At 39.0% G+C, this 25,197-nt stretch overlaps 1 long non-coding RNA gene across 1 annotated transcript; it reads right to left on the reverse strand.

The window, feature by feature from the left end:
* Positions 1-238: 238 nt before the first annotated feature.
* Positions 239-23,104, reverse strand: LOC141580058 (uncharacterized). Its single transcript, XR_012512053.1, has 5 exons — positions 22,022-23,104; positions 15,138-15,296; positions 14,046-14,079; positions 7,218-7,301; positions 239-5,286 (listed from the first exon to the last, which is right to left on the reverse strand). It is a non-coding gene; the product is annotated as an uncharacterized LOC141580058 (long non-coding RNA).
* Between the last annotated feature and the right edge of the window lie 2,093 nt (positions 23,105-25,197).

Below are 25,197 nucleotides of genomic sequence, written 5' to 3' on the forward strand. Positions count from 1 at the left end.
TTGCATTGGTCTATGTGTCTGTTTTTGTACCAATACCCTGCAATTTTGTTTATTGTATCCTTGTAGTATAGTTTGAAATCAGGTAGTGTAACACCTGTTTCACAGAAAGCTTAGAAGTTTTTCTAGTTATCCTTACAATTTAAAAACTTCCTAGAATATATCTAAATACTATATATATATATATATATATATATATATATATATATATAATATATATACATCAATGCCATCAGGCACTTGACAAACATTCCAGTCTAAAGATTCAGACCTTTCTTTAGCTCAGGGACACTTTTTTCCTCTACTGGTTTCATTACAATATTATTTCAGTTTATGGTCTTACGTCTTTGCTGGAATGGCTATTGTTTCCATGTTTCATGGAGGTGTCATCCAATTCTATTCCCTTTTCTCTTATGATTTCTCTCATTATAATTTTGCTTTGTGCTTTGAGATATGTTGTAGATTTAATTGTATCCTCCAAAAAGATATGTTAAAGTCCTTAATGCCTACTGTGACCTTATTTGGAAATACAGTCTTTGCAAATATAAGTAAGCTGAGGTGAATCCTAAATCAAATGCTTCGTATCCTTATTGGGAGAGGGAAATCTAAAGATACAGAGATACACAGTGGAAGAAACTCATGTGATGGCAGAAGCAGAGGTTGCAGTGATGCAGCTAAAAGTCAAGAAATGCCGAAGACTGTTAGCAAGCACTAGAAGGTGGAAGAGACAACACAGGATTTTTCCCCAGGTCTTAAGGGAGAGCATTGTCCTGCTTAAACTGTGATTTTAGACTTCTAACCTCCAGAACTGTGAGAGAATACATTTCTGTTGTTTTAAGCCCCTAGTTTATTACAATTTTGTCACGGAATCCTTGGAGTGTCACTTTTCTGTGGCTGGTGGTGCCTTTGCCTGAGTTTTGCTTGGGTCCCCTGGGCCTGTTCTGCCTAAAAGGACTGGCAGGCTGCACTTGGCTCATGCTACCAGCCTGAATCCCATGCCTGCCAACAGCGAGCCAGGTGCAGAGCAGTGAGGAGAGTGTCAGCCAGTGAGTGTGGGGTCTGGTCACTGTGCACAGCCAGGCATGCTGGCTATGGTGGGGTGGGCAGCTCCAGATGCTAGCTCCCTGGAAGTCTGTGGTTGGACCAGGAGTACCACAAGCAACTTCCACTGCTGACACTAAGGAATATAGTGAGACCTGGAAGCTTGGAGGTACCAGAGACTGCAGAGCCCCAAAGATGGTGTCACAGCCCTGGCTCAGGGAGCTCCTAGGTCTGGGCTCTCTGAAGAACCACAACTCTTCTCTCTTTTTCTCTTCTCTCCTTCTCATCGAGCAAAGGGGGCGTTTCAGCCCTGTTTGTGTTACAGCTTTTTAAGCCTCACCACTGAGCAGGACCTGAGTTCTTGTCCCACTTTCAGGAAGAATGAGGTAGGTGGACATGTGGAGGGTAAACAAGTCAAAGAGGTCCTATAATGAGTGACAAACAGCTCAGAGGAGACCTGCAGTGCATAGCTCCTCTCAGCAGGCAGGTCATATCAGCGAGTGTCCAGCTCTCAGCAGATAGGAGAACCACCGTGGGTGGTTATTCTCCGCAGGCAGGTCAGCCCTAAGTCTGCCCGAGTCTGGCTAGGTCTGGGGGTTTTTATGGGCTTCAGTAGAGAGGAAGTGAGTGCTTACTGGTCTATGGGAGGACATGGGAGGGCCCAGAAAAAGCACCATAAGTTCCCATTCTCCTCAACGGAACTGGCAGACTGGCACTCAGGCTTCAGGCCCTCCCCTGCTTGAATGTGGGGCTTCAGTAGGGACCCACCACTTTTCACCAAGGAGCCAATCTGCCTCCTGCCACCACCTATCATGACTGTTCATGCCAAGGGGTGTCTGCAGGCCAGCCCTGAGCTGCCCTCAGCAGCCCCTTTAACTTCCCTCCTGTGCTCATTGACACCCCAAAGTCCAGAGGGGGCTAAGACAGGAGCCAGGTTGTGACAGCACTCGGGCTCTGCCTCAACTCTGCTCAGAAATTGGAGTGTGCTGCGAGCAGAGAGAGGCCAGACAGCAGGAGCGGGCACTTCTGTTCCTGTGGGGGCAGCTGGGATTCCCAGGTCTGAAAGTACAGAGATGCCTGGGTCTGAGGCCATGGCTAGGCAGCTGCAGCTGTTACTGGGAGAACAGGGTTCCCACCTGCTTCCAGCCCCCAAGAGCGCAGAGATGCTCTGATCTGGAGCTGTGCCTGGGCAGCCACAGCGGCACCAGGGAAGCCTGAGGCTCTAGCCAGCTGGGAAGAGGGTGGGGCTTACGTCTGTTCCCAGCTCCCATTAGCTCTATGGAGTGCACAGCCCCAGCCACACCTCTTCCACTGCAGCTGGTGTCTTTGCAATGGCTGCTCCAGATGGATCACTGCTGCCATCAATTTTGTTACAGCAGCCCTGGGAAACTAATACAATATAGTTCTGTTATATGTTCCAAGTCTACTTGGAATATACAGTTTGTATGCTTCATTTTATTTACAGAATTATTTAAATAAAGAACTATGTCTGTTACTGTTTATAAGAAAAAGTATCCTGTAACCTCTACTTGACTCTCCTTAAACCATACTAATATTTTATAGTTATGGTTTTAAAATTTTTTATTGATATATAATATATATATTATATTCAGGATAGATGTGATATTTTGATACACTCATCTAATGCATAAAGATCAAATTGGGTAATTGGGATATCCATCACTTTAAACATTTACCTTTTTTCTATTCTAGGAACATTTGTACACTAAATTATTGTTAACTATAGTCATCTTACTAATCTATCAAATGCTAGGTCTTATTTCTTCTAACTGTGTATTTTTATTCATTAATTAACCTCTCATAATTCCAGCTTTAATTTGTCTCATTGAACAGATTTATCTCACAAAGGATTTCTTTTTTTTTAATCTAACTTTCATTTCTGACTGCTAGTTTCTCTTAGGTGTCATCTTATTGTTGTTGCTGTTGGCCAACTGGAGCTCAAGTCTGATTTTAGGGGATACCCTAAGTGGTGGCAATTTCACAGGTGGTGGCAAGCAAAGTGACCCCTCCTCCTGTGGGCTGGTAATGATGGAGTAAGCAGGGAGACAATTTCCTGCTAAAGGATTTGGTAAAGGCCTCTCTGCTGCTTGGTCTTCCTATATCCTTTCCCTAGCATCGGGGCAGGGTAGGCAGGGCCTGTCCACCCAGCAACTTCTTCATCTCTTGGGAGTCAAGAAGACAGAATATGCTCATGCTAGACTAATGTTTGTCTTTCCATGGGGTCCCCAGCTTTCTGAGGTCAAGCTCTTCCCAAGGATCTCTACTTCAGGGTCCTTTCCTGGGAGTCTGCCCTACTCTCCAAGCTGCTTTACCAACCAAGAGGAAGAAAACTCCTGTGCCCCTTCAGGATTATTGTTTTTACCCTCAGTATTTAAAGTGCCTTATTTCTAAATTTTCAAGTAGTCAGAATAGAGTCCAATCAATACATGCATGCGTATGTTTAACAATAAATAACTTGCTACTTCTGGCATTCAAGGTCGTCACCAGCTAAAGTCTTCCACATAAGGCAAGTATAAGGGAACAGGTTACAAAGTAATACGGAATATCTTCTGCCTAGAAAATAGGTCAGAAAATGGGTGAGTATTTGTTTAAGCATCTGTTTGATAAACTCAACATCCTAGTCCCTTTGTTTTTTGTTTGTTTGTTTGTTTGAGACAGAGTCTCACTCTATTGCCCAGGCTAGAGTGCAGGGGCACAATCTCCACTCACTGTAACCTCACCTCCTGGGCTCAAGTGATTCTCCTGCCTCAGCCTCCTGAGTAGCTGGGATAACAGGTGCTCACCATACTCGGCTAATTTTTGTGTTTTTGGTAGAGACATGGTTTTACCTTGTTGGCCAGGCTGGTCTCTAACTCCTGACCTCAAGTGATTGGCTGGCCTTGCCCTCCCAAAGTGCTGAGATTACAGGCATGAGCCACTGACCCCAGCCTCTTTGTTTAATGAGTAAATTTTGCTTCTTCTTTAACATGAAAGAATTTTAGTTCTATATAAATTAGGTAGCCTCTTTAGAATAATGTAATTTTAAAATAAATCTGAAGGTTTTATTAACTGTGATCTTTTTGACCTTGGTATATATTTTCCTAGAATATAGTCTTTAAAAAAGATCTATCTAGTTATTTAAATACTTAGCACTGTGGGTAAGATGAGAGTTTATCATCCAGTGGGTATAGTTAGACTTCCTGCAAAATATGATTCTCTTTTAAAAATAAATTTGTATCTTTAGTTGAACCAAGATGGAAAATTTTCTTATCTCTTCCAACCTCTGAGAAAGAAAAAAAAAAAAAAAACTAAAAGTAATACATTATTACCAGCACTAGAAAATAAAAAAAGAGAATAAGAACATTTGAGAAATACCTGAAAAGTAAAAAGCAGGCAGGATCAGATCTCTGGGAAAATATAGGAAATGACAGCCCAGAATAAGCCCCAAACAGTAGATTGCTGCAGCCATAGTGATAGTTTCAGAGAAATTTCAAATGTAGGATGATAGGATACAAGGAATGAAAGGAAATCATGGGCTAATTTTAGAATGGTCAAATGCGTGCAGGTGGAGCACTGCCCCCTCCTCTGACTGCTCTTGCTGAACAGTGTGCATCTCCTAGCTGGGGTAATCTGTTTTGGTTTTTCTCTTTTGTTTTGTTTTGGAGACAGGGTCTCATTCTGTCACCCAGGCTGGAGTGCAGTTGTACAATCACAGCTCACTACAACCTTGAACTCCCGGGCTCAAGTAATTCTCCTGCTTTTGCCTCCTAAAGTGCTGGGATTACAGGCATGAGCCACTGTGCCTCACCTCATCATGAAGCTGATAAGTAATCTTCCTATAGGTTGAAATAGAACTGACCCTCTGGTATCAGTGAGACAAGGCTGTGCCCCAGTAAATTTTATTGTTTTAGTGCTAGTAATACTGCCTACCACCCCTCCAGGAAATGAGTGTCACCCCCCTCCAGGAAATTGTGGCAAGTTCTTTTCAGCATTATATCTTGCCCCTCCCCCACAATGACCAGAGGCAGCCTAAATAGAATAGCCAGACTGTCAGGTTGAAAGGTGTGCAGAGGTAGCACTTACTTACATTCCTCCTGACTCCATGCGAAGTTACTTGGGCTAGACTCACAGGGTCTCCTCTATGCCACATTGCCCACATACTTTTTCCATGACTTACCCAATTGACTTAGTGTCTGTTTAACGATCAGGAATTCCTATTTGCTTCTTGTTCATAGTATATCGACAAACCTTTTAAAATAGAACAGAAGTATATCAATAAACTAAAGTCAGACCCAGTCAAGTACAGCATAAAGATATTAACAATAACAGAGTTAAGCAATAGTTGGTTTTTGTCTCCTTTTAAAATGAGTTTGCTCAGGGGACATACAAATCTAAATCATTCCCAGTTTCTCTAACCATATCCAAGAGTTATATCAGCCTGTCTATTCATTACTTTTTATATATATCTGGAGGATAATATTCTGCTTCTATCCAGCAGGCAAGTAATCTGAGTGAGACAATTTACAAGATTTGGGACTCACTAGTCAAGAAAACACTTAAATATCTCTGGTGACACAGAGCTTTGCTAGACCCCTGTCTGACCAAGAAGTCTTTGTGCTTTTCTTGGGTAATCTTGGGAGTCAAGAAGACATGGTGTGCTTATGCTAGACTAATATTTGTCTTTCCATAGGATCCCCAGCTTTCCAAGGCCAAGCTCTTCCCAGGGTTCTCTAATTCATAGTCCTTACTTGGGAGTGTGCCCTACTCTCCAAGGTGCTTTACCAACCAAGAGGAAGGAAACTTCTGTGCCTCTGCAGTGTTATTTGTACCCTTAGCATTGAAAGTCTCTTATTTCTAAATTTTCAAGTAGTCAGAATAGAGTCTAATTGATACAAGTATGTGTGTGTTTAACAATAAATAACTTGCTACTTTTGGCATTCAAGGTGGTCACCAACTAAAGTCTTCAACATAAGGCAGGTATTATAGACGAACAGGCCACCAAATTGAAGTAGTTATGCATATTAAACATTTGATGATATGTTCAGCAGGGAGCCATAAGGATCCTACTGCAGTCTGGTTACCAATCTCAACTCGAATGTGTCCATGGACTAGAGGACAAATTTCATTTAAGACAAACAGCAGAAGGTAACACAAGCAAGATCCATTTCTTCTCAGTTTATCTAATCCCAATTCCTGCCTTTGCAGTTCAGCAAATTCTTTTTATCTTATTCAAGGGCTCCTTTTAAAATAATCACACAAATGATAAATGCACATAATCACCTCACCCAAGTCACCATATAAATGCATTTGTGCAGTGCAATCAATTCTCCAAATGCTTCCCCTACCTTGTTTTCATTCCTTACCAAATGATCCTTTCAAAAAAAATGTAGCCTGAGGACAGCCAGGAGACTAAGTGGAGGAAAACTGTAAACCTTAAGAATTAGGTTCACAGAAAGAAAATAAAAAGGTAGATGGCTAGATTTTAGGGATTACATGTTAGGATTAAACAATACCCCCTAAAATGCTTGATAATAATCTGGTAAATTTGAAAGAATTTAATGATAATTTGGTAAGCTCGAAAGAATGGCTTTTTTAAAATTAGCTTTCCAAAATCTATTTTTACTTCCTAACAACACACTCATTTTTTAAAAGTTTTTTTTCACAGCTTTTATTAAACACACACTGTCCAGAAGGCTGTTCTGCTCCAATGACTTCTCTAGAGACAGCTACACTGACTTCAGAGAGAGCATTTATTCAGTTTGAAGGGACAATTCTGTGCTCTCCACTGGAGTGGTACCTAAGGTCATGACTGCTTATGCTCCTGTGGGTGGCTGCTGATGATAGGAACCATTTTCGATGTCTGTAGGATGAAGGTGACTTTCACAAGAGAGTACTTGTATTAATTTGCTAGGGCTGTTATAACAAAGTGGCACAGCTTGGGTGGTTTAATCAACAGAAATTTACATCCTCACATCTGTGAAACCTGAAAGTCCAAGATTAACGTGTTGGCAGGGTTGGTTTCTTCTAAAGCCTTCTCGCCTTGATGAGACGATCATTTTTCCTTGTGTCTCCATATGTCATTACTTTGTGCATGCCTGTGCCCTAAACTCCTTGTCTTATAGGGACACACTTAATGCTGTAGTAGGGCTCACTGCTATAGTTCATTTTACTTTAATTACCTCTTTAAAGGCCTTGTCTTCACAGTCTCATTCTGAGCAGGAGTTCAAGACCAGCCTGGTCAACATGGTGAAACCTGGTCTCTACTAAAAATACAAAAATTAGCCAGATGTGGTGCACACTAGTAATCCCAGCTACTTGAGAGGCTGAGGCAGGAGAATCAGTTGAACCCAGGAGGTGGAGGTTGTGGTGAGTGAAGGAAAGGGAAGGGAAGGGGAAGGGAGGGGAGGGGAGGGGAGGGAAGGGAAGGGAAGGGAAGGGAAGGGAAGGGAAGGGAAGGGAAAGGGAGAGAGAGAGAGAGAGAGAGAGAGAGAGAAAGAAGAAAGAAAAAAAGAAAGAAAGAAAAAAGAAAGAAAGAAAGAAGAAAAGGAAAGAAAGAAAGAAAGAAAAAATTTATTCTAAGGGATAACAGAAAACTTCCCAAACCTAAAGAAAGAGTTTCCAAGTACAAGAAGGTTTTACAACATCAAGCAGATTTAACCCAAAGAAGACTACCTCAAGGCAATTAATAATTAAATTCCCAAAGGTCTCTTGCATCTAAAAGCAGCAAGAGAAAAGAAACAAATAACATATAAGGAAGCTCCAATATGCCTGGCAACAGACTTTTTAGTGGAAACTTTTGTAGACCAGGAGAGAATAGCATGACATATTTAAATTACTGAAGGAAAAAATCTTTTACCCTAGAATAGTATATCTGGTGATAATATCCTTCAAACATAAAGATGAAATAAAGATTTTCCCAGGAAAAAAAAGCTGAGAGATTTCATCAATATCAGACCTATCCTACAAGAAATGATAATGGGAGTACCTCAATCAGAAGGCAAAGGACATTAATGAGCAATAAGTAATCAACTGAAACTACAAAACTCACTGGTAATAGTAGCACACGGAAAAATAAACCAGAAGATTATAACACTGTAACTGTGGTGTGTAAACTACTCTTATCATAGGTAGAAAAACTAAACAATGAACCAATCAAAAATAATAACTACAACTTTTCAAGACACAGTACAAGAAGATATAAATAGAAAAAACAGATAGTTAAAAGGCTGGGGGGTTGGGATGAAGCAAAGAGTAGAGTTTTTATTAGTTTTCCTTTTACTTGTTTTTTTGTTTAGGTGAACAGTGGTAAGTTGTTATCAGGTTAAAATAACGCGTTATAAGATAGTATTTGCAAGCCTCATGGTAACCTCAAACCAAAAAACATACAATAGATATAAAAAAATTAAAAGCAAGTAATTAAATCCTATCACCAGAAAAAATCACCTTCACTAAAGCAAGACAGGAAAGAAAGAAAGAAAGTAGACCACAAAACAATCAGAAAACAAATAGCAAAATGGCAGCAGGAGTAAGTTCTTACTTATTAATAATAACATTGAATGTAAATGGACTAAACTCTCCTATCAAAAGGCTGAATGAATGAAAATACAAGACTCATTGATGAGTTTTCTGCAACACACTTCACCTATAAGAAGAAACACAGGCTGAAAATAAAGGGATAGAAAAAGATATTCCATACATTTGATGTGAGTATATAGGTACTCCTGCTCTTTTTTGTAAACCAAAAAAGAGCAGGAGTACCTATATACTCACATCAAACAAAATAGATTTTTTAAAAATTGTACTTTAGGTTCTGGGGTACATGTGCAGATCATGCAGGATTGTTGTGTAGGTACATACATGGCAAGGTGGTTTGCTGCCTTCAACCCCCCATCACCTATGTCCGGTATTTCTCCCCTCATTATCCCTCCCCAACCTCCCCACCCCCACTGTCCCTCCCCTAGACCCCCCTACTGACCATGGTGTATGATGCTCCTCTCCTGGTGTCCATGTGTTCTAATTGTTCAACACCTGCCTATGAGTGATAGCATACAGTGTTTGGTTTTCTGTTCCTGTGTCAGTTTGTTGAGAATGATGGTTTCCAGATTCATCCACATCCCTATGAAGGACACTAACTCATCGTTTTTTTATGGCTGCATAGTATTCCATGGTGTATATGTGCAACATTTTCTTTATCCAGTCTATTGATGAATGACATTTGGGTTTGTTCCACGTCTTTGCTATTGTAAACAGTGCTGCAATGAACATACGTATGCATGTGTCTTTATAATAGAACAATTTATAATCCTTTGGGTATATACCCAATAATGGGATTGTTGGGTCAAATGGAATTTCTATTTCCAGGTCCTTGAGGAAGTGCCACACAATCTTCCACAATGGTTGAACTAGTTTACACTCACACCAACAGTGTAAAAGTGTTTCTATTTCTCCACATCCTCTCCAGCATCTGTTGTCTCCAGATTTTTTAATGATCACCATTCTAATTGGTGTGAGATGGTATCTCAACGTGGTTTTGATTTGCATCTTTCTAGTGACGTGTTGATGAGCATTTTTTCATATGTTTGTTGGCCTCATCAATGTCTTCTTTTGTAAAGTGTCTGTTCATATCCTTCACCCATTTTTGAATGGGTTTATTTGTTTTTGTTTTTGTGTTTTTGTAAATCTGTTTCAATTCTTTGTAGATTCTGGATATTAGCCCTTTGTCAGATGGGTAGATTGCAAAAATTTCTTCCCATTCTGTTGGTTGCCAATTCACTCTAATGATTGTTTCCTTTGCTGTACTGAAGCTCTGGAGTTTAATTGGATCTCATTTGTCTATTTTGGCTTTTGTTGCCGTTGCTTTTGGTGTTTTAATCATGAAGTCCTTGCCTATGCCTATGTCTGGCATGGTTTTGCCTAGGTTTTCTTCTAGAGTTTTTATGGTGTTTGGTCTTATGTTTAGATCTCTAATCCATTTGGAATTAATTTTAGTGTAAGGTGTCAGGAAGGGGTCCAGTTTCTGCTTTCTGCACATGGCTAGCCAGTTTTCCCAACACCATTTATTAAACAGGGAATCCTTTCCCCATTGCTTGTTTTTGTCAGGTTTATTAAAGATCAGATGTGTGATGTTGCTTCTGAGGCCTCTGTTCTGTTCCATTGGTCTGTGTCTCTGTTTTGGTACTGGTACCATGCTATTTTGGCTACTGTAGCCTTGTAACATAGTTTGAAGTCAGGCAGCGTGATGCCTCCAGCTTTGTTCTTTTTGCTTAGGATTGTTTTGGCTATGCAGGCTCTATTTTGGTTCCATATGAAGTTTGAAGTGGTTTTTTCCAGTTCTGTGAAGAAGGTCATTGGTAGCTTGATGGGGCTAGCATTGAATCTATAAATTACTTTGGTCAGTATGGCCATTTTCATGATATTGATTCTTCCTAATCGTGAGCATGGAATGTTTGTCTGTCTGCCTGTGTCCTCTCTTGTTTCATTGGGCAGTGGTTTGTAGTTCTCCTTAAAGAGGTCCTTTATATTCTTTGTTAGTTGTATTCCTAGGTATTTTATTCTTTTTGTAGCAATTATGAATGCAGTTTGTTCTTGATTTGGCTCTCTTTAAGTCTGTTATTGGTGTATAGGAATGCTTGTGATTTTTGCACATTGATTTTGTATCCTGAGACTTTTCTGAAGTTGAGAAGCCTACTTCTCAAGAACATACAATGGAGAAAAGACAGTCTCTTCAATAAATGGTGCTGAGAAAACTGGATATCCATATGCAGACAAATGAAACTAGACCCCTATCTCTTGCTGTGTACAAATATTAATCAAAATGGATTAAAGACTTAAATGTAAGGCCTCAAACTAAAAAACTACCACAAGAAAACATTGGGGAAAATATCTAGGACAGTGGTCTCAGTAAAGAATTCTTGAGCGATACCCCACAAGCACAGGTAACCAAAGCAAATATCGACAAATGGGAACACATCAAGTTAAAAAGCTTCTGCATAGCAAAGAAATAGCCAACAAAATGTAGACAGAACTCACACAATGCAAGAAATATTTGCAAACTGCCCACATGACAAGGAATTAATAATCAGAACATGTAAGGAGTTCAAACAACTCTGTAGGAAAAAATATTTAATAATCTGTTCCAAAAAATGGGCAAAATATTTGCATAGGTATTTGTCAAAAGAAGACATAAATGGCAAGTAGACATATAGAAAGGTGCTGAACATCGTTGATCACAGAGACATGCAAATCAAAACTACAATGAGATTTTCTCTTACCCCAGTTAAAATGGCTTTTAACTGAAAGACAGGCAATAAAAAATGCTGGACAGGATGTGAAGAAGAAGAAACCCCTGTACAATGTCAGTGGGGATGTAAATTAGCACAACCGCAATGGAGAACAGTTTGGAGTTTCCTCAAAAAACTAAAAATTGAGCTACCATATGATCCAGCAATTCCACTGCTTGGTGGGATCTGGAAGAAAGAAAATCAGTATATCAAAGAGATATCTGCACTCTCATTTGTGTCAGCACTGTTTACAATAGCTGAGATTTGGAAGCAATCTAAGTGTCCATCAAAAGATGAATGGATAAAGAAAATTGTGGTCCATATACACAATGGAGTACTATTAAAGAAGGAGATCCAGTCATTTGCAACAACACGGATGAAACTGAAGATCATTAAGTGAATTAAGCCAGGCATAGAAAGACAAATACCACATGTTCTCAATTATTTGTGGGATCTAAAATCAAAACAGTTGAACTCATGGAGGATGGTTACCAGAGGCTGGCAAAGGTAGCGGGAGGCACTGGGGGAAGGTGGGGATGGTTAATGTGTACAAAAAATAGAATGAATAAGACTTACTATTTGATAGCACAAGAGGATGACAATAGTCAACAATAACTTAACTGTATATTTTTTAAGTAACTTAAACAGTATTATTGGATTGTTTTTAACTCAAAAGATAAATGGTTGAGGGTATAGATATCTCATTCTCAATGAAAAAACAACAACAATAACAACAAACCAAGATTGGCACTGCTGACATTTTCCTGAAGCAGTTCTCTCTCTTTGCTGTGGCCCTGCCTGCTCTTGGCTCTCTTCTCACAGCTCAGCTCTTGATCTACTCTTCACTCTTCAGCCTTTCAATTGATGATCTTACCTGCTTCAATGACTTCAATAAAAACCACTGTTCAAATATTTAATAAATCAATATAATTTGCTTTGACCTAAGCTGCTGACCCACATTGCCAACTACTCCCTGGTCAGCTCCACTTCGGTGCATGACTGGCACCATCCACACACCATGAGCAACACCAAATTAATCATTTCTCTCCCATACCTACACATTTTCAACAAATAAATTGGGATTTTTTTTAAGTAAGAGGAAAATATAAGAGAAACCTACAAATTCAAATAGATTTAAGAGACATAACAGCCTTGGAGATTATATGTTGAACCTGATTCAAACAAACTGGAAAAAATCATAATGCAATCAGGAAAATTTGAACACTATGTAGAATTATAGCTAAATTTGCTTAGGTGTGATCATGGTATTAAGTTATGGTTTTTAAAAGACCATTTTTCTTGAGGTACATGCTAAAATACTTATGGATGAAATGATGTGATGTCTGAGAGTTTTTTTTTTTTTTTTTTACAGTAATATGGCAGAAAAGGGAGTGGGGGTTACAAATGTAATAAGACTAGGCATGAAGCTGGTAGTGCTTACCTAGAGGTTCATGCACATACTTGTTTCTACTTTGGCATTTGTTTAAAGTTTTCCATAAAATAAAGACTGAAAATTAAACAAAGGTCAACAAGTACAATTAAATTAGAAAACCTGTATGTCTTCTCACTTTCCTAATTTTGACCAGTTCTTCTTTTTTATCTGTTATTTCACTATTCTTTGCCTTCTCCCTACAACCCCACATACATAGGAACTGGGTTAAGCCCAGTTTGTTTTCCTTCTAATGCATACTTGGTTTCCTTCCTCATTTTTTTATGTTTTCTAATCATTCCCTAAATGCACAGGACCTCATTTTCCTTCATCTGTGATAGCATCCTGTCCCCTAACCCTGTCTTTCCTACCGAAATAGTTTATTCTAACCAGAATAAATATTATTGTAATCAGAATAAAATAATAGTGTAATTCCACTTGTATTTCCAGGCCATTCCTTAGAATATACTTATTTGAGAAAATAGAACAACCTGTGGCAGGACTAAATACCTAGAATGAAGCATGAAATAACTCTGACTTTGGGGTGGTGGGACAGAGAATGGGAAAAGAAGCTTGGGACTTGCATTTGTATTCCAAACTTGGGTTACATTTTTCTAATAATTGTTAACTAGGCAGAGATAGCTGAATGCACTGGTTAAGAGCCAGACAGCCTCTAAGCTCCATGCCTCAGTTCCTTCCAAAGTGAAATGAGAAAATAATTGTACTTATCCCACAGGGTCATTATGAGGACTAAATGAGCTCATATTTATAAAAGTGTTTAAAATAATGCCTGGCACAGAGTAAACACTATATATAGTTGACGAACTATAACTTCTTTCACAAATTAGTAAATCCTTCCCTTAACAGACAAAAATTGCCACACCGCATTGGTTTTTAGAATATTCTCTTTTAAAAATAACCCTCAGGTTGTGAGGTTTTCCTAGGTCTTCAAAGATGGGTGCATTCCCAGGACAAGCATAAGATGATTTGGGCAGAGGATGTGCAGAAGAAAAGATGCCTCTTCATATTTTTGTTCTTAAAAAAAATACATTAGGCTTTTTCTGTTCAGTATTCAGAGAGACACTGGAGCCCCCATTCTTTCTCTATGTGAGTCTTTCAATATGGTAGAAAGATGTCTTAAAGGAAGAGTAAGTGTTCTGTAACATGATTGGGGAGTAGAGTGTAATAGCGTTATTTATCCCTATTCATTTAGCTTTCAGTGTGCTGAATATATTACAGATATGTGTGCTGGAAAAGGGAGTTTACAGATTATATTCTCTAATTTTAATAAAACTTACCTTTACAAAGTGAATAAACAGCTTTAAAATATTTCTGTAAAACAAACAAACAGGAAATAGGAAAAATGACAGTTCCAGATGGCCAAACAAAAATAGCTCCGGTCTGCATCTCCCAGAAAGATCAATGCAGAAGGCAAGTAATTTCTGAATTTTCAACTAAAGTACATGGTTTATCTCATTGGGACTGGTTAGATAGTGGGTGCAGCCCATGGAGGGTGAGCTAAAGCAGGGTGGGGCGTTGCCTCACCCAGGAAGTGTAAGGGATTGGCCAACTCCCTCCCCTAGACAATGGAAGCTGTGAGGAACCCTGCCATGAGGAACACTGCATTCCGGCTGGATACTACACTTTTCCAATGGTCTTTGCAACTCACGGACCAGGAGATTCACTCTGGTGCCTATACCACCAGGGCCCTGGGTCTCAAGCACAACACTGGGCGGCCATTTGGGCAGACACAGAGCTGGCTGCTGGAGTTTCTTTTCATAACCCAGTGGCACCTGGAATGCCAGTGAGAAAGAGCCATTCATTCCACTGGAAAGGGGCTGAAGTCAGGAAGCCAAGTGGTCTAGCTCAGCAGATACCACCCCCATAAAGCCCAGCAAGCTAAGATCCACTGGTTTGAAATTCTCACTGCCAGCACAGCAGTCTAAAGGCAACCTGGGATGCTCCAGCTTGATGCAGGGAGGGTCATCTCCCATTACTGAGGCTCGAGTAGGCGGAATTCCTTCCACAGTATAAAAAAAAAACGGCAGGGAAGTACAAACTGGACAAAGCCCACCTCAGCTCCGCAAAGCTACTGTAGCCAGACTGCCAGTCTAGATTCCTCCTCTCTAACCAGGACATCTCTAAAAGAAAGGCAGTAGCCTCGATCAGGGGCTTAAAGAAAAACTCCTATCTCCCTGGGACAGAGAACCTGAGGGAAGGGCTCAGCTGCAGCAGACTTAAACATTCCTGCCTGCTGACTCTGAGAAGAGTAGCAATTCTCCCAGTACAGCAGTCGAGCTCTGCTAAGGGACAGACTACCTCCTCAAGTGGGTCCCTGAACCCCATGCCTCCTGACTGACAGACTCCTCCCAACAGGGGTCGACAGATACCTCATACAGGAGAGCTCTGGCTGGCATCTGGCAGGTGCCCTTCTGGGATGAAGTTTTCAGAGAAAGAAACAGGTAGCAATCATTGCTCTCCTGCAGCCTCCACTGGTGATACCCAGGCAAACAGGTTCTGGAGTGGACCTCCAGCAAACTTCAGCAGACCTGCAGCAGAGGAGCCTGACTGTTAGTAAAAAACCTAACAAACATAAAGGAATAGCATCAACATCAACAGAAAGGATGTCAACACAGAAACCCCATCTGAAGGACATGAACATCAAAGACCAAAGGTAGATAAATCCATAAAAATGAGTAAAAACCAGCACAAAATGGCTGAAAATTCTAAAAACCAGAAGGCCTCGTCTCCTCCAAAAGATCACAACTTCTTACCAGTAAAAGAACAAAACTGGATGAAGAATGAGTTTGATGAATTGGCACAAGTAAACTTCAGAGGGTGGGTAATAACAAACTCTTCTGAGATAAAGAAGCAAGTTCTAACCCAATGCAAGGAAGCTAAGAACCTTGAAAAAAAATTAGAAGAATTGCTAACTAAAATAATCAATATAGAGAAGAACAGAAATGACTTGATGGAGCTAAAGAAAACACAGTATGAGAACTTAGTGAAGCATACATAAGTATCAATAGCCAAATAAATCAAGTAGAAGCAAAGATATCAGAAATTGAAGATCAACTTAATGAAATAAAGCATGAAGACAAGATTAGAGAAAAAAGAATAAAAAGGAAAGAACTAAGCCTACAAGAAATATAGAAATATGTGAAAAGACCAAACCTAGATTTGACTGGTGTACCTGTAAATGATGGGGAGAATGGAACCAAGTTGGAAAACACTCTTCAGAACATTATGCAGGAGAACTTCCTCAAGCTAGCAAGACAGGCCAACATTCAGATTCAGGAAATAAAGAGAACACCAAAAAGATACTCCTAGAGAAGAGCAACCCCAAGACACATAATTGTGAGATTTGCCAAGGTTGAAATGAGGAAAAAAATGTTAAAGGCAGCCAGAGAGAAAGGTCAGGTTACTCAGAAAGGGAAGCCCATCAGACTAGTGGATCCCTTGGCAGAAAACCTACAAGCCACAAAAGAGTGGGAATCAATATTCAACATTCTTAAAGAAAAAAATCTTCAACCCCAAATTTGATATCCAGCATAACTAAGCATCATAAGCAAAAGAGAAATGAAATCCTTTACAGACAAGCAAATGCTGAGAGATTTTGTCACCACCAGGACTGCCTTACAAGAGCTCCTGAAGGAAGCACTAAATGTGGATAGGAAAAACCAGTACCAGCCACTGCAAAAACATACCAAATTGTAAAGACCATCGACACTATGAAGAAACTGCATCAATTAATGGGCAAAATAACCAGCTAGCATCATAATATCAGGATCAAATTCACACATAAGAATATTAACCTTAAATCAAAAGGGTTAAATGCCCCAATTAAAAGTCACAGACTGGAAAATTGGATAAAGAGTCAAGACTCATTGGTATGCTGTATTCAGGAGACCCATCTCACATACAAAGACACACATAGGCTTAAAATAAAGGGATGGAGGAATATTTACCAAGCAAATGGAAACCAAAAATAAAAGCAGGGTTGCAATCCTATTTTCTGATAAAACAGACTTGAAACCAACAAAGATCAAAAAAGACTAAGGAAAGCATTACATAATGGTAAAGTGATAAAAGCAACAAGAGCAGCTAACTATCCTATATATGCACCCAATACAGGAGTACCCGATTCATAAAGCAAGTTCTCAGAGACCTACAAAGAAACTTAGACTTTCACACAATAATAGTGGGATTCTTTAACACCTGGGGGTCAGTAGTAGACAGATCAATGAAACAGAAACATAACAAGGATATCCAGGACTTGAACTCAGCTCTGAAGTAGGTGGACCTAATAAACATCTACAGAACTCACTAACCCAAATCAATGGAATATACATTCTTCTTAGCACCACATTGTACTTATTCTAAAACTGATCATATAATTGAAAGTAAAACACTCTTCAGCAAATGCAAAAGAATGGGAATAATAACAACAGTCTCTCAGATCACAGTGCAATCAAATTAGAACTCAGGATTAAGGAACTCAATACTGCACAACTACATAGAAACTGAACAATCTGCTCCAGAATGACTACTGGGTAAATAATGAATTTAAAGCAGAAATAAATAAGTTATTTGAAACCAATGAGAACAAAGACACAACATACCAGAATCTCTAGAACATAAATAAAGCAGTGTTTAGAGGGAAATTTATAGCACTAAATGCCTAAGAAATAACTAAGATCAGAGCAGAACTGAAGGAGATAAAAACATAAAGTCCTTCAAAACATCAATGACTCCAGGAGCTGGTTTTTTGAAAAGATCACCAAATAGATAGACTGCTAGCCAGACTAATAAAGAAGAAAAGAGAGAAGAATCAAATAGATACAATAAAAAATGATAAAGGGGATATCACCACTGATCCCATGAAATACAAACTACCATCAGAAAATACAATAAACACCTCTATGCCAATAAACTAGAAAATCTAGAAGAAATGGATAAATTCCTGCACACATACACCCTCCCAAGCTTAATCAGGAAGTTGAATCCCTGAATAGACCAATAATAAGTTTTGACATTTAGGCAGTAATTAATAGCCTACCAACCAAAAAAAGCCCAGGACCAGATAGATTGACAGCCAAATTCTACTAGAGGTATAAAGAGGAACTGGTACTATTCCTTCTGAAACTATTCCAAACAATACAAAAAGATGGAGGCCCCCAACTCATTTTATGAGGCCATCATTCTGATGCCAAAACCTGGCAGAGAAACAACAAAAGAAAATTTTAGGTCAGTATCTCTAATGAACGTTGATACAACAATTCTCAATAAAATCCTGGCAAACCAAATCCAGCAGCACTTTGAAAAGCTTATCCACCAAGATCAAGTGGGCTTCATGCCTGGGATGCAGGGCTGATTCAACATACACTAATCAATAAATGTAATCCATCACACAAACAGAACCAATGACAAAAAACACATGATTATCTCAATAGATGCAGAAAAGGCCTTTAACAAAATTCAACAGTCCTTTGTGTTAAAAACTCTCAATAAACTAGGTATTGATGGAACATGTCTATACATCATATGAGCTATTTATGACAAACCCACAGCCAATATCATACTGAATAGGCAAAAGCTGGAAGCATTTCCTTTGAAAACTGGCACAAGACAAGGATGCTCTCTCTCTCCACTCCTATTCAACATGGTATTGGAAGTTTTGACCAGGGAAATCAGGCAAGAAAAAGAAATAAAGCATATTCGAATAGCAAGAGAGGAAGTCAAATTGTCTCTGTTTGAAGATGATATGATTGTATTTTCAGAAAACCCCACTATCTCAGCACCAAATCTCTTTAAGTTGATAAGGAACTTCAGCAAAGTTTCAGAATACAAAATCAATGTGCAAAAATTAAAAGCATTCAAATACACCAAAAAAAGACAAGCAGAGAGCTAAATCATGAGTGAACTCTCATTCACAATTGCTACAAAGAGAATAAAATACATAGGAATACAACTTACAAGGGATGTGAAGAACCTCTTCAAGAAGAACTACAAACCACTGCTCAAGGAAATAAGAAAGGACGTAAAAAAATGGAAAAACATTCCAAGCTCATGGACAGGAAGAATCAATATCATGAAAATGGCCATACTGCCCAAAGTAATTTGCAGATTCAATGCTATCCCCATCAAGCTACCATTGACTTTCCTCACAGAATTAGAAAAAAAATACTTTAAATTTTACATGGAACCAAAAAAGAGCCTGTACAGCAAGACAATCACAAGCAAAAAGAACAAAGCTGGAGGCATCACACTACCTGAACTCAAACTATACTACAAGGCTACAGTAACCAAAACAGCCAGTACTGGTACCAAAACAGATATATAGACCAATGGAACAGAATAAAGGCCTCAGAAATGATGCCACAGATCTACAACCATCTGATCTTTGACAAACCTGACAAAAATAAATACAGGGAAAGGATTCCCTACTTAATAAATGATGTTGGGAAAACTGGTTAGCCATATGCAGAAAACAGAAACTGGACCCCTTCCTTATACCTTATACAAAAATTAACTCAAAATGGATTAAAGACTTAAACATAAGACCTAAAACCATAAAAATCCTAGAAGAAAACCTAGGCAATACCATTCAGGACATAGGCCTGGGCCAAGACCTCATGACTAAAACACCAAAAGCAATGTCAACAAAAGCCAAAATTTACAAATGGGATCTAATTAAACTAAAGAGCTTCTGCACTGCAAAAGAAAGTATCATCAGAGTGAACAAGCAAACTACAGAATGGGAGAAAACTTTTGCAATCTACCTATCTGACAAAAGGCTAATATCCAGAATCTACAAAGAACTGAAACAAATTTACAAGAAAAAAAATAAAAAAACATCAAAAAGTGGGCAAAGGATATGAACAGACACTTCTCAAAAGAAGACATTTATGTGACCAACAAACACATGGAAAAAAGCTCATCCTCATTGGTCATTAGAGAAATGCAAATCAAAACTACAATGAGATACCATCTCACACCAGTTAGAATGGGCAAAATAACCAGCTAGCATCATAATATCAGGATCAAATTCACACATAAGAATATTAACCTTAAATCAAAAGGGTTAAATGCCCCAATTAAAAGACACAGACTGGAAAATTGGATAAAGAGTCAAGACTCATTGGTATGCTGTATTCAGGAAAAATAGTTAAAAAGTCAGTAAACAACAGATGCTGGAGAGAATGTGGAGAAATAGGAATGCTTTTTACACTTGTTGGTGGGAGTGTAAATTAATTCAATCATTGTGGAAGACAGTGTGGTGATTCCTCCAGTATCTAGAACTAGAAATACCATTTGACCCAGCAATCCCGTTACTGGGTATATACCCAAAGGATTATAAATCATTCTACTATATAGACACATGTACATGTATTTTTATTGCAGCACTATTCACAATAGAAAAGACTTGGAACCAACCCAAATGCCCATCAATGATAGATTAGATAAAGAAAATGTGGCACATATACACTATGAAATACTATTCAGCCATAAAAAAGGATGAGTTTATGTCCTTTGCAGGGACATGGATGAAGCTGGAAACCATCATGCTCAGCAAACTAACACAGGAACAGAAAACTGAACACTGCATGTTCTCACTCATAAGTGAGAGTTGAACAATGAGAACACATGGACACAGGAAAGGGAGCATCACACACTGGGGCCTGTCATGGGATGAAGGATAGGAGAAGGATAGCATTAGGAGAAATACCTAATGTAGATGATGGGTTGATGGCTGCAGCAAAACACCATGACACATGTGTACTCATGTAACAAACCTGCAAGTTTTACGTGTCTCCCAGAACTTAAAGTATAATAATAATTTTTAAAAAAGAAAGAAAGAAAAAGAAAACAGGAAACAGACTGGGTTAGGTGGCTCAAACCTGTAATCCCAACACATTGGGAGGCCAAGGCAAGTGGATCACTTGAGGTTAGGAGTTTGAGACCAGCCTGACCAATATGGTGAAACCTCATTTATATTAAAAATACAAAAATTAGCTGGCTGCGGTGGTGTGCACCTGTAGTCCCAGCTACTCAGGAGGCTGACACAAGAGAATTGCTTGAACCTCGTAGGTGGAGGTTGCAGTGAGCCAAGATCATACCACTGCACTCCAGTCTAGGCGACAGTGTGAGACTCCATCTCAAGAAAAAAAAAAGAAAAAGAAAACAGAAAATAAAAGTAGAAACAATAATGCAGATACAGGCAAACAGTAAGAAAATGACAAATCTGTTACTTGGATTCCTGGTAAAAAGCACTTCGCAGCTGCATTACAAGTTAAAAAGAATGATGATGAACATAGATCTGACAAATAGTACTATGGACTGAATTGAGTCCTTCTGAAATTCATCTGTTGAAATCCTAACTCCCAATGTGATGGCACTGGAAGAGGGGCCTTTGTGGGGTAATTGAGTTCAGATGACATTATGTGGGCTGGGCTCCTATGATGAGATCAGGGCCCTTATAAGAAGAGACTCAGAGTTAGCTTCTTCTGTCTGCCAGAATTTAGTATGATACATCTGATACATTCTGCAACATGGATGTATTTTGAAGACATTATGCTAAGTGAAAGAAGCTAATAATATAAGCCCTCATATTATATAATGGCATTTATGTGAAATGTTCAGAATAGGCAAATGTATACACATAAAAGGTGTGTAAGTAATTGCTAGGGGCTATGGAAATGGGGGCATAAGGAAATGATAATTAAACAGTATGGAGTTTCATTTTGAGGTGATGAAAATGTTCTAAAATCGACTGTGATAATGGCTGTTTATGTTTTCATGAATATAAATAAAATCTATTGAATTGTGCACTTTGGGTGAACTATATGGGATGTGAATTGTATCTCAAACTATTTTTTTGAAATAGTGGGAATTATGTTTCATAAATTTTGTTGCTGGTGGCACACGATCAGAAAAAGTTTGAGACTACTTATTAGATGTTCTTGATGGATGCATGTCTTCCATATATACCTTAATTCATGACATCTGTATCACTCTTTATAAGTTATAAAGTAGCCTCATCTATAACTATTGTTGTTTATGGTGCAGTACAAGTTCTGGTAAAGAAGGATAAAACTATTTCCAATTTTATTATATACAAAAATGGGGGGGCTCACTCCTATAATCCCAGCATTTTGGGAGGCCAGGGTTGGTGGATCATTTGAGTTCAGGAGTTCAAGACCAGCCTGGCCAACATGGTGAAATGCTGTCTCTACTAAAAATATAAAAATTAGCTAGGTGTTGTGATGCACACCTGTAATCTCAGCTGTTCAGGAGGCTGAGGCAGGAGAATTGCTTGAATCCAGGAGGCGGAGACCGCACTGAGTGGAGATCATGCTGCTGCCCTCCAGCCTGGGTGGCAGAACAAGGCTCTGTCTCAAAACAAAACAAAAACCAAAACAAACTCTTTAGATGCAGTCTAAGCAACATAATGCCTACTAACTTTCTAATTTTCTTCACTAAATTCTAATGTTCTTGGCCAGGCATTTACAGCTCAGTAAGATAGACTTGCCAACCATCTAATTTATTTGTTATCTAAGTTAATAACCAGGCTTTTTTTTTTCTTGGTCCTTAAGTTGGATGCATAATCTGTGGACAAGACTATCTTGGAGCAGGAGTTAGCAAGCTTTTTCTGTAAACAGCCAAATAGTCAATATTTTAGGCTTTGCAGGCATGCTGTCTCTGTCTCAGCCACTCAGCTCCGGTGTTACAGCACAAAAGCATCCATAAACAATCCATTAGTGAATGAGCGTGGCTGTCTTCCAAAATCTCTAGTGTGAAGTCTGAAAATTGAATTTTATATAACTTTCACACAAAAATTATTCAGGATAGTTTTTTAAAAATCATTTAAAAATATAAAAGCATTCTTATATTGTGGCCTTATAAAAACAAATGACTAATTGAATCTGACCCTGGGCCTTAATTTGTCAACTCCTGTCTTTGACTATAACTGAATAGAGATAAAACTAAGGAAATCTTCTAAAATAATTAGTATCCTTTAAAAATTTATTTCTGGCTGGTTGTGGTGGCTCCCACCTGTAATTCCTAGCAATTTGGAAGGCCGAGGCGGGGGAACGCTTGAGGCCAGGAGTTCCAGACCAGCCTGGCCAACACAGTGAGACCCCCATATCTATTTTTTAAAAAAGATTTTAAAAAATATTTTCTTTTCTTGAATATAGGGCTCATGGTGGGATTGGCGAGGTGGTGAAAGCTCAGAAAATTACTAAAAGCTTTGCATTTGTGACTTTTACACTTAAAATCTCTCAAATCTCATTATATACAACTGAAGTTAATTCTATCATTGTCTGAGAACATAAATACAAACAACCCCCTAAACTGCTTAGTAATCTTCTTGGCAAGCTTTTAAATTAAAAATTAATTTTTATCCTCCTCAGCTGAGTGAATTTCATAGTCACTATTATCTTGAAAAGTAGGTACTGGGGGAAAAAGATTATCTAGCCATTCCCAGGAACCAACATAAAAACTTTCTTCCTTTCCTTCCTTTCTCTTTTCTCTCTCTCTCTCTCTGATTGATCATACATAATTTTACACTTCTTATCACCACGTTAATTTCAAACACACAGATTGTAGCAAAGTAACACAAAAATAATCAGTTGAAGAAAAGTGAAAAGGTCAACCTACCAAACTATCACTTCTACATTTACACAATAGTTTTACTGGATTTTCAAAACTGAACTGGTCGGCCGGGCGCGGTGGCTCAAGCCTGCAATCCCAGCACTTTGGGAGGCCGAGGCGGGTGGATCACAAGGTCAAGAGATCGAGACCATCCTGGTCAACATGGTGAAACCCCGTCTCTACTAAAAATGCAAAAAATTAGCTGGGCATGGTGGCTCGTGCCTGTAATCCCAGCTACTCAGGAAGCTGAGGAATGAGAATTGCCCGAACCCAGGAGGCGGAGGTTGCGGTGAGCCGATATCGCGCCATTGCACTCCAGCCTGGGTAACAAGAGCGAAACTCCGTCTCGGAAAAAAAAAAAAAAAAAAGAAAACTGAACTGGTCATCATTGATCTTACACTCAGTTGGGGCCCAAATTTGTGTGTGTGTGTGTGTGTGTGTGTGTGTGTGTGTGTGTCTGCCTATACTTCCAGTAGTTTTGCTTCTAGTTGTGAAAATATATTCCCTTTTTTTACTGAGTCATTAATATGGATTTTCTAATTAATATCTATCCCCAACTTTAAGCATACATGCCTAGGTTGAAAGATATAATGCTGAAAAATGAAATATGCTTTTCTGTTAGCTTTACCACTGTGATTATGTGAGGGACATCCAGAGACCACAATAATCTAGAAGAAAGACATTTTTTTTTTTTTTTTTTTTTATATATACACACATTCACATGTATTTATTTTTTCTTTAGCAATGTAAGGGTATTGTTTGCTTCTAAAGTTGGGTTACAGAATTTTCATTTTGTGTAAGAATAGCATATATTTTATTTTTATTTATTTATTTATTTATTTTTGAGACGGAGTTTTTCTCTCGTTACCCAGGCTGGAGTGCAATGGCGCGACCTCGGCTCACTGCAACCTCCACCTCCTGGGCTCAGGCAATTCTTCTGCCTCAGCCTCCTGAGTAGCTGGGATTACAGGCATGTGCCACCATGCCCAGCTAATTTTTTGTATTTTTAGTAGAGACGGGGTTTCACCATGTTGACCAGGATGGTCTCGATGTCTTGACCTCGTGATCCACCCACTTCGGCCTCCCAAAGTGCTGGGATTACAGGCCTGAGCCACCGCGCCCGGCTCAAAATTTTAAAATTAATTCCATTATTGAAAGTATGTCTATTTTTTTTTTTTTTGGAGAAAGTTTTGCTCTTGTTTCCCAGACTGGAGTGCAGTGTTGCAATCTCGGCTCACTGCAACCTCCACCTCCCGGGTTCAAGCAATTCTCTCATCTCAGCCTTTTGAGTAGCTGTGATTACAGGCACCCACCACAATGCCCAGCTAATTTTTGTATTTTCAGTAGAGATGGGGTTTCACCATGTTGGCCAGGCTGGTCTTGAACTCCTGACCTCAGGTGATCCACCTGCTTCAGCTCTAAAGGTGCTGGGATTAAAGGCATGAGCCACTATGCCTGGCTGAAAGTGTGTCTCTTGATTATATAGATATTTAAAGTGAACTCTCTGTATATTCTTCTGAAACAGAAAAACTTGCTAATATTATTTTATTAATTCTTTGATTCTTGTCTCTTAGTCCCTTTTCTCTCTTTCTTCCTTTGTGTCTTTTTGATTTTTGTATTTATATGCTTTTCTTTCTTTCTTACTTTGTTTTGTGAATCTACACAAATATATTCTTTGTGGTTCCTTGGGGATTCCATAAAACCTCTTTGACTTCAGCAGACTCAAAATGTCATTCCAAAGTACACCACCATTTCTTTCAGCCCTTTCTGTCATGGGAGACAGAAACCAATGTC

The sequence above is a fragment of the Saimiri boliviensis genome, chromosome 10 (genome assembly GCF_048565385.1).
Source record: "Saimiri boliviensis isolate mSaiBol1 chromosome 10, mSaiBol1.pri, whole genome shotgun sequence".
Lineage (NCBI taxonomy): Eukaryota > Metazoa > Chordata > Mammalia > Primates > Cebidae > Saimiri > Saimiri boliviensis.